Here is a 6,503-nt window from a genome sequence, read left to right on the forward strand (position 1 = left end):
ATCAAATTACCATACTCATCGTCTTGCAGGGGGTCTAGCCAAGACTGGTGGCTTAACATCGCTCACTCTACTTTTAAACTGGAGTTACACCCATCAGAAGAGAGTGTTAACCCCAGTGTGTACCCATCAGACGTCTGTGTGAATCCAGGGTGACACCTATGAGGTTGTACTAGCACAGTCGACTTCATTTCCCCCTTGATTCCACGCATGGGCTCCTGTTTAATTACTTTTAATAATTAATGTGAGATAATCGATTGCTCTTGAGAATGTGCTGTGAGTTTCTCCAGTGTGTTGCTAGAGGAGCTTTGAGCTCATGAATGCGCCACAGTGCTGGTGTTTTTAATAGTTTTTCTAGAGATAGCACTGCAGCCACAGTGCTGGGGTATTAAATAGTGCTTCTAGAGATAGGTTGCCACAGTGCTGGTGTTTTTAATAGTGCTTCTAGAGATACAGTAGGTAGCACTGCAGCCACAGTGCTGGTGTTTTTCATAGTGCTTCTAGCACTGCAACTTCTCTGGAGGGGGAGATGAGGAGTAGAGGAGTAGAGTAGACGGGAGACGGGGAGTAGAGAAAATAAACCCTACTCCTCTCCCCCTCTCTCCTACTCCTCATCTTTAATAATAACCCATAACCCTGCTGTCTCCAATATGCTGATCCAGCTGCTGATCCACACAATCCTCCCTCTACACCTCTCCCTCTCTCCTCCTCTCCTCTTCCCCCCCCCCCTCTTTGCTCCCTCACTCCTCTACTTTTCCTCTGGTGTGCTTTCCACCCCTCCTCTCTTCTTCCCCAATCCACTGCCCTCCTCTCCTCTCCCCCTGTTCTTCTCCCCCTCTCCTCAATTTCCCATTTCCTCCTCTCATTTCCCTCTCCTCTCCTCCTCTCCTCTCCTCCTCCCCTCCTCTCATCTCCCTCTCCTCCTCTCCTCTCCCCCTACTCCTCCCTGCCAATTGCACACTGGGATCTGCAGTGTCCTGCTCCTGGCACTGGTGAAGTTCCGTGGGAAGTTTGGCTGCTCCGACTGCCCTTGTGTCTCCCCTGCCGCGTCCTGTGCGCCAGACACGGAGGAACAGACGCCACGAAGACGAAGCGGGCAGGTGAGAAGACAAAACGAGCTGCCAGACTCTCTAATTGAGTAATTGTGTGACACCTCCCCCTGGTTCTTGGACCATGTCTGAGAGGGGAGGAACACATTCATCAGAGTAACCCTCGTGCCTTTACACTCTACAGAAATCCTCTCTGTATCCTCTCCGTCACAAACACATTCATCAGAGTAACCCTCGTGCCTTTACACTCTACAGAAATCCTCTCTGTATCCTCTCCGTCACAAACACATTCATCAGAGTAAACCTCATGCCTTTACACTCTACAGAAATCCTCTCCGTCACAAACACATTCATCAGAGTAAACCTCATGCCTTTTCACTCTACAGAAATCCTCTCCGTCACAAACACATTCATCTGAGTTACCCTCGTGCCTTTTCACTCTACAGAAATCCTCTCCGTCACAAACACATTCATCTGAGTTACCCTCGTGCCTTTACACTCTACAGAAATCCTCTCCGTCACAAACCAACTCACACATCCTCAGATCAACACTGCCCTAGGCTGCTGTCATACACTCAACTCTACTGAAAGCAACAGCTCTGTGTCAATCCCTATGCCTGCACGAGTGAGACAGGTGCATTTGTGCTCCAGTTACTGGACTGCTCGGAGGTTCCTGAAGACAAGATGGATGTGTGTTCGTGTCTGCGGAAGCATAATTTCCATTGATGAGATCATGACGTATCCTGAGTCTCACTTAACTCAACTGAAAAGGAAAAAGGAGAAATCAGCTGGATCATCATATTGGAGACAGCAGGGTTATGGGTTACTCTTAAAGATGTGTAGCCTATGGATCATGAGCTTCCTTTAAACATTCAATTAATTAATGAACTAATTAAGGATGTGCTGCTTTTAATAAATAACTGTCACTGGGAGGGATTCCCTTTTTAGCTTAAGCACCTTACCACTCAAAAAAAAATGTCTGCACAGCCCTTGGATTTATGTGGAAATGAAAGGAGAGGACTTGGCACGTAACAAATCAAGGTGTTTAGCCATCGCCGCGGCCAATGAGGTGCCATTAAGATGAAGTAAAGGGCCTAAGTGCTGCTGGCGCGATGTGAGACTTCCTCCTGGCCTCCACAGCTGCACGCTGGCCAACGTCCGGCTCGCCCGGCGAGGAGCGACGCGCAGCTCGAGCGCAGCCAATCAGAGCGGGTAGTCCAGGGCCGCGGTGGGGCCCGGCCAATCGGCAGGCGGCGTTGGCTCAGCGGGGGATAAGTAGGACACGGCGAAGGTTGTGGAACCCACAGGGTGATAATTATCATCCGGCAATTTCCTCGCCATGAAAGAGCTGCGCTCGGCCTCAAGGGTGGAGAATGAGGGAGGGCAGGCCAGACGTGTGTGTGCTAATAGCAGCACCGCGCCGCACCCGCGCCGCACCCGCGCCGCGCGGAACCTTCTGGAATCCTACTGGAGAATGAGGGAGGGCAGGCCAGACGTGTGTGTGCTAATACCGCACACAGCAGCACCGCGCCGCACCGCGCCGCACCGCGCCGCGCGGAACCTTCTGGAATCCTACTGGAGGAGGTGCCGTGGCACTGACAGATGGAGGAGTCAGAGTGAAGGGCGCACGCTCAAACACTCTCTCCATCTCTCTCTCCCTGTACTTCTCTTTCTCTCGCTCTCTCCATCTCTCATTCCCTGTGCCTCTCTTTCTCTCACTCTCTCCATCTCTCGTTCCCTGTACCTCTCTTTCTCTTACTCTCTCCATCTCTCTCTCCCTGTCTTTCTCTTTCTCTCACTCTCTCCATCTCTCTCTCCCTGTCTTTCTCTTTCTCTCGCTCTCTCCATCTCTCGTTCCCTGTACCTCTCTTTCTCTCCATCTCTCTACCTGTCTTTCACTTTCTCTCGCTCTCTATCTTTTTCACTCTCTTTGTCTTTTGCTTTCTCTCGCGCGCTCTCTCTCTCTCTCTCTCTCACTCTCTCTCTCTCTCGCTCTCCCTCCCTCCCTCACTTTCTCCCCCTTCATGTCTCTCTGTCTTGCTCTCTCCTGCCCTCTGCGGTTTACACTGTAAAACCCAATTTGCTTGTTTGTTTTCCTAACTAAGTTTTCCTTTTCAATACAACACAGATTTGTGCAAAAAGTTGTTTTAACTTAAAATAATCAATTGAAAACGTCTCAACTACATGGAAGTTCACTCAATGAAAAGCCATGCTATGTTAACAATAAATGTCAAGTTGAGTGGACTACTGCCAACTTGTGCGGCATCACGTGTAGCACGTTTTGCGTCTTGCGTCATCATTTAGTGTCTCACTGGCGCGCGTTCATTCGGTCGGTGCAGAAGGAAATGGATGGAAATTCGTGGAACAACACCACCAGAGACTGATACCCATCATCGTATTTTTGCAAGGTGAGTGTAAATGTTAAGTTGCAAGTAAAACTTTACATGTTTTACGTTTTTTACTTGATTAAATTGTCGTCCGTGTTGCTCGTTGAAAACGGAACAGTAAAACGTAGACTGACATTCACAGTATAGCTAACAGCGTAGCAGACCGAGTTAGCTGCTCTAGACATTATTCGTCGAACGATTTTGAAAGGAGAAATCATTAAGCCCAGGGCAGGATACCGTTTATTTAGTTTACATGCGGTTAGCTTTCTTTAGGACACGGTTAGCTAGGCCTGAAACATGACGCTCGGTGTACTAGTTCAGAGTGGGATATTCGCCATGTGGCACATGCGTTTCAGCCACTTCACACGCTCGGTCCTCAACCGATAGGGTCGCCTGCAGCGTTGAGCAAGTTCACACTTCAGTTCAGTTCGTTCAAAAGAAAATTAACGAATTCACGTTCATATTTCACCACCAGTTCAGTTTTGTACTAGTTCATGTTCAATTCATTAACAGTTTCGTTTAGACACCGAGGAACTCAGGGAGTGAGTTCAAGTTCTTTAGTTCAAAATTATGTTAAGTTCAGTTCAAAGTTAATAGATAAATGAACTAGTTCATGCTCTACACTGGTCGCCTCCTAGTAGAAAGCATGGGGGTAATATAGTGCAATTTTTCTGTGTTATTTTGTTGTTTGCTTGAGGAAAATATAACATACTAAACTATCATGCAATATCTCCATCCTAATTCTGTCTTACTTATCTTTTTTCAGGTGTACAAGATCAAGTTACAACTTACAAGCGTGAATGCGGTGGACTTGTAAGTTGTGTACCTACTACTCAGGAAATCACAAAAGAATAATTGAAAATTATAGAACCAATCATGGGCATTATGAAAGAAATTGTCCTTTGCCCTGTATCTACAGTGACTGTCCTCTAGTTTTCCGATCACAGGAATCCCTTATTAAAGCAACCTGGGTATTGCTTGCAGGAGGTTGGATGGTGGTGACATGACCAGTATGATAATGCATGATAGCTGTGTTAAGCAACAATTGCTAATGAACAAATGCTAATGAATTTATAGTCATGAAGACTATAAAATGATAAATATCAGTGCTATTGAATCCCTCGGCTTGTTATTTGCTTCTTTTATGCCTACTAGATTGAAGCCGAGTTTGCTGGCCTCACCACTGTTGACCTGAAAGGCTGTCTCTTTGCTGGCCTGGACAAGTATCTGCAGAGGTTGGTGTGGTGGAGCTGAAGAAGCTGTTGACAACACTGGATACTGATGTAAGTAGGCTTGCGTGATATTTTAAACAATATGTTTTTCTGTTTAAACAAAAGTTATTATAGTAAATATTACTACATGGTGTTGGTTCAGTAACAGGCTTCTCCCAGTTCCTGTCTTTCCAACTCTTTAATAAACAGCATATGTATTTTCACACGGGTCAAAGGTGTCATCCAACCAGAAAAAAAGTGCTTTATCAGTTTCAAATTTATAGTTTTCCAATTTTGTCTGCAGCTTTCTTTGTTTCATGACTTATAATTGCACCTGTTTATCCTTGTTTATCCTGTATCTGTGTCAGTATTTAATACTTACACACACACACACACACATACTTTATTTACTGTTAAATACTCTCTTCTGATGCTATCTGATTGAAGCTGTTCCATTGATTGTGTATTGTCAATTGTTTTTAGTGTTCCAACCAATGGAAAAGGACCGTCGTGCTGATGGGGCTCCCCCACTACCTCAAAGATGTTGCGTCCAACTTTTACAAGAAAGTTCAGGTATATTTTATATTTTCTGTCAATGCAGATCATCCCCAAATTCTTATGGATTTACCCTTACATGTACATATCCTGTATTTTAGGACCTAAACAGCGGGTTGGGACCAATCAGGAGTAAATAGCCCTATAGCGCTAACCGCTCCGCCATGTGTATATGTCCATACCAGCATGGCCTCAATGTCGTTGTCCAGGCTTCACATAACTTCTGTGGCACATAAATTAACTCAGTAGCTGGCTTCAGGTCGTCGAGCCAAGTGGCCTAACATTTTGGGTGGGCCAGAATTTAGGGGTCTATAGCCCCAAGTGGCAACAGTTAGCACCCACACCTGAAGGTGCGAAAGGAATTAGCATCGCCAATTTGCTTGGCTTTGGCTCGATCATCTGAAGGGGGCTAATGAAAGCACTGCTCATTTCACACTGGGCGTTATTTGTTTTGTTTTTTAAATAATTGCCTTTTAAAAATAGGTTTTTAAGTACTCAATAGCTCACGTTGCGCTTTTTTTATTTATTTATTTATTTTTATCAATATTGTGAAGTGTTGTGAGCTTGCAGGTCGGCTATTTTCACTAGTTTGGGTTCCGGGGAGAATGTTTAGGAACCACTGGTGTCTCATGCTTAATGCCGTTTTGGCCACAACAAAATAATCAATGAAGGTTTATTTTATCACATGTTTATCCATTTTTTAGGCCCCAGTTGCTGAGGAGGACAAAACGAGAGGAATGACAGTGGGCATCCTCATGGTGGCAGACGGGAATGATACTGTTGGTTTCGCTGTGGTCATTGAGGAAGAAATCATCCTTCTGTCGCTCAGTGATTTTCCAACAGCAGCTGTGACACTTCTAATGGGTCTGCTCTACGCACTGAACATTGACTACCCCAAAGATACAAGGTACACATTTGAAGTCATTCAGAAGGTGCTCATGGACATTGGTGGAGGCCATTGCACTGCGTTGGTTCATGGCTTGAGAAACAGACTCTTCAGGAAAACCATGTAAGCTTAAAGCAGAGTTTAAGCTTTGGCCAAATGTGAACAAAATGTGAACTTGATTGAGAAATGGACTCTCTTGTTATTTTTGTTAGATGTCTTATAGATTGTGTACTGCAATTGACAATTTAATGACTTGTGATGCACTTTTTTGATGCACTTTTTTATTCTTTGGTTAATTGCTCTATTTGTAACTGGCTGCACATTGTTTAATGCCAAAACATTTGTTTAAGATGTCACCAAAATGGAAAATGTTGCCTTAAATTTATATTACTTGTACAATGTAAGATACATTTTAGTA

At 44.9% G+C, this 6,503-nt stretch overlaps 1 long non-coding RNA gene across 1 annotated transcript; it reads left to right on the plus strand.

Annotated features, from left to right (window-relative positions):
* Window positions 1-4,588: 4,588 nt before the first annotated feature.
* LOC134088675 (uncharacterized) lies at window positions 4,589-6,149 on the plus strand. The gene is made up of 3 exons (XR_009939987.1): window positions 4,589-4,716; window positions 5,128-5,217; window positions 5,911-6,149. It is a non-coding gene; the product is annotated as an uncharacterized LOC134088675 (long non-coding RNA).
* The last annotated feature ends 354 nt before the right edge of the window (window positions 6,150-6,503 follow it).

The sequence above is a fragment of the Sardina pilchardus genome, chromosome 8 (assembly GCF_963854185.1).
Source record: "Sardina pilchardus chromosome 8, fSarPil1.1, whole genome shotgun sequence".
Classification (NCBI taxonomy): domain Eukaryota; kingdom Metazoa; phylum Chordata; class Actinopteri; order Clupeiformes; family Clupeidae; genus Sardina; species Sardina pilchardus.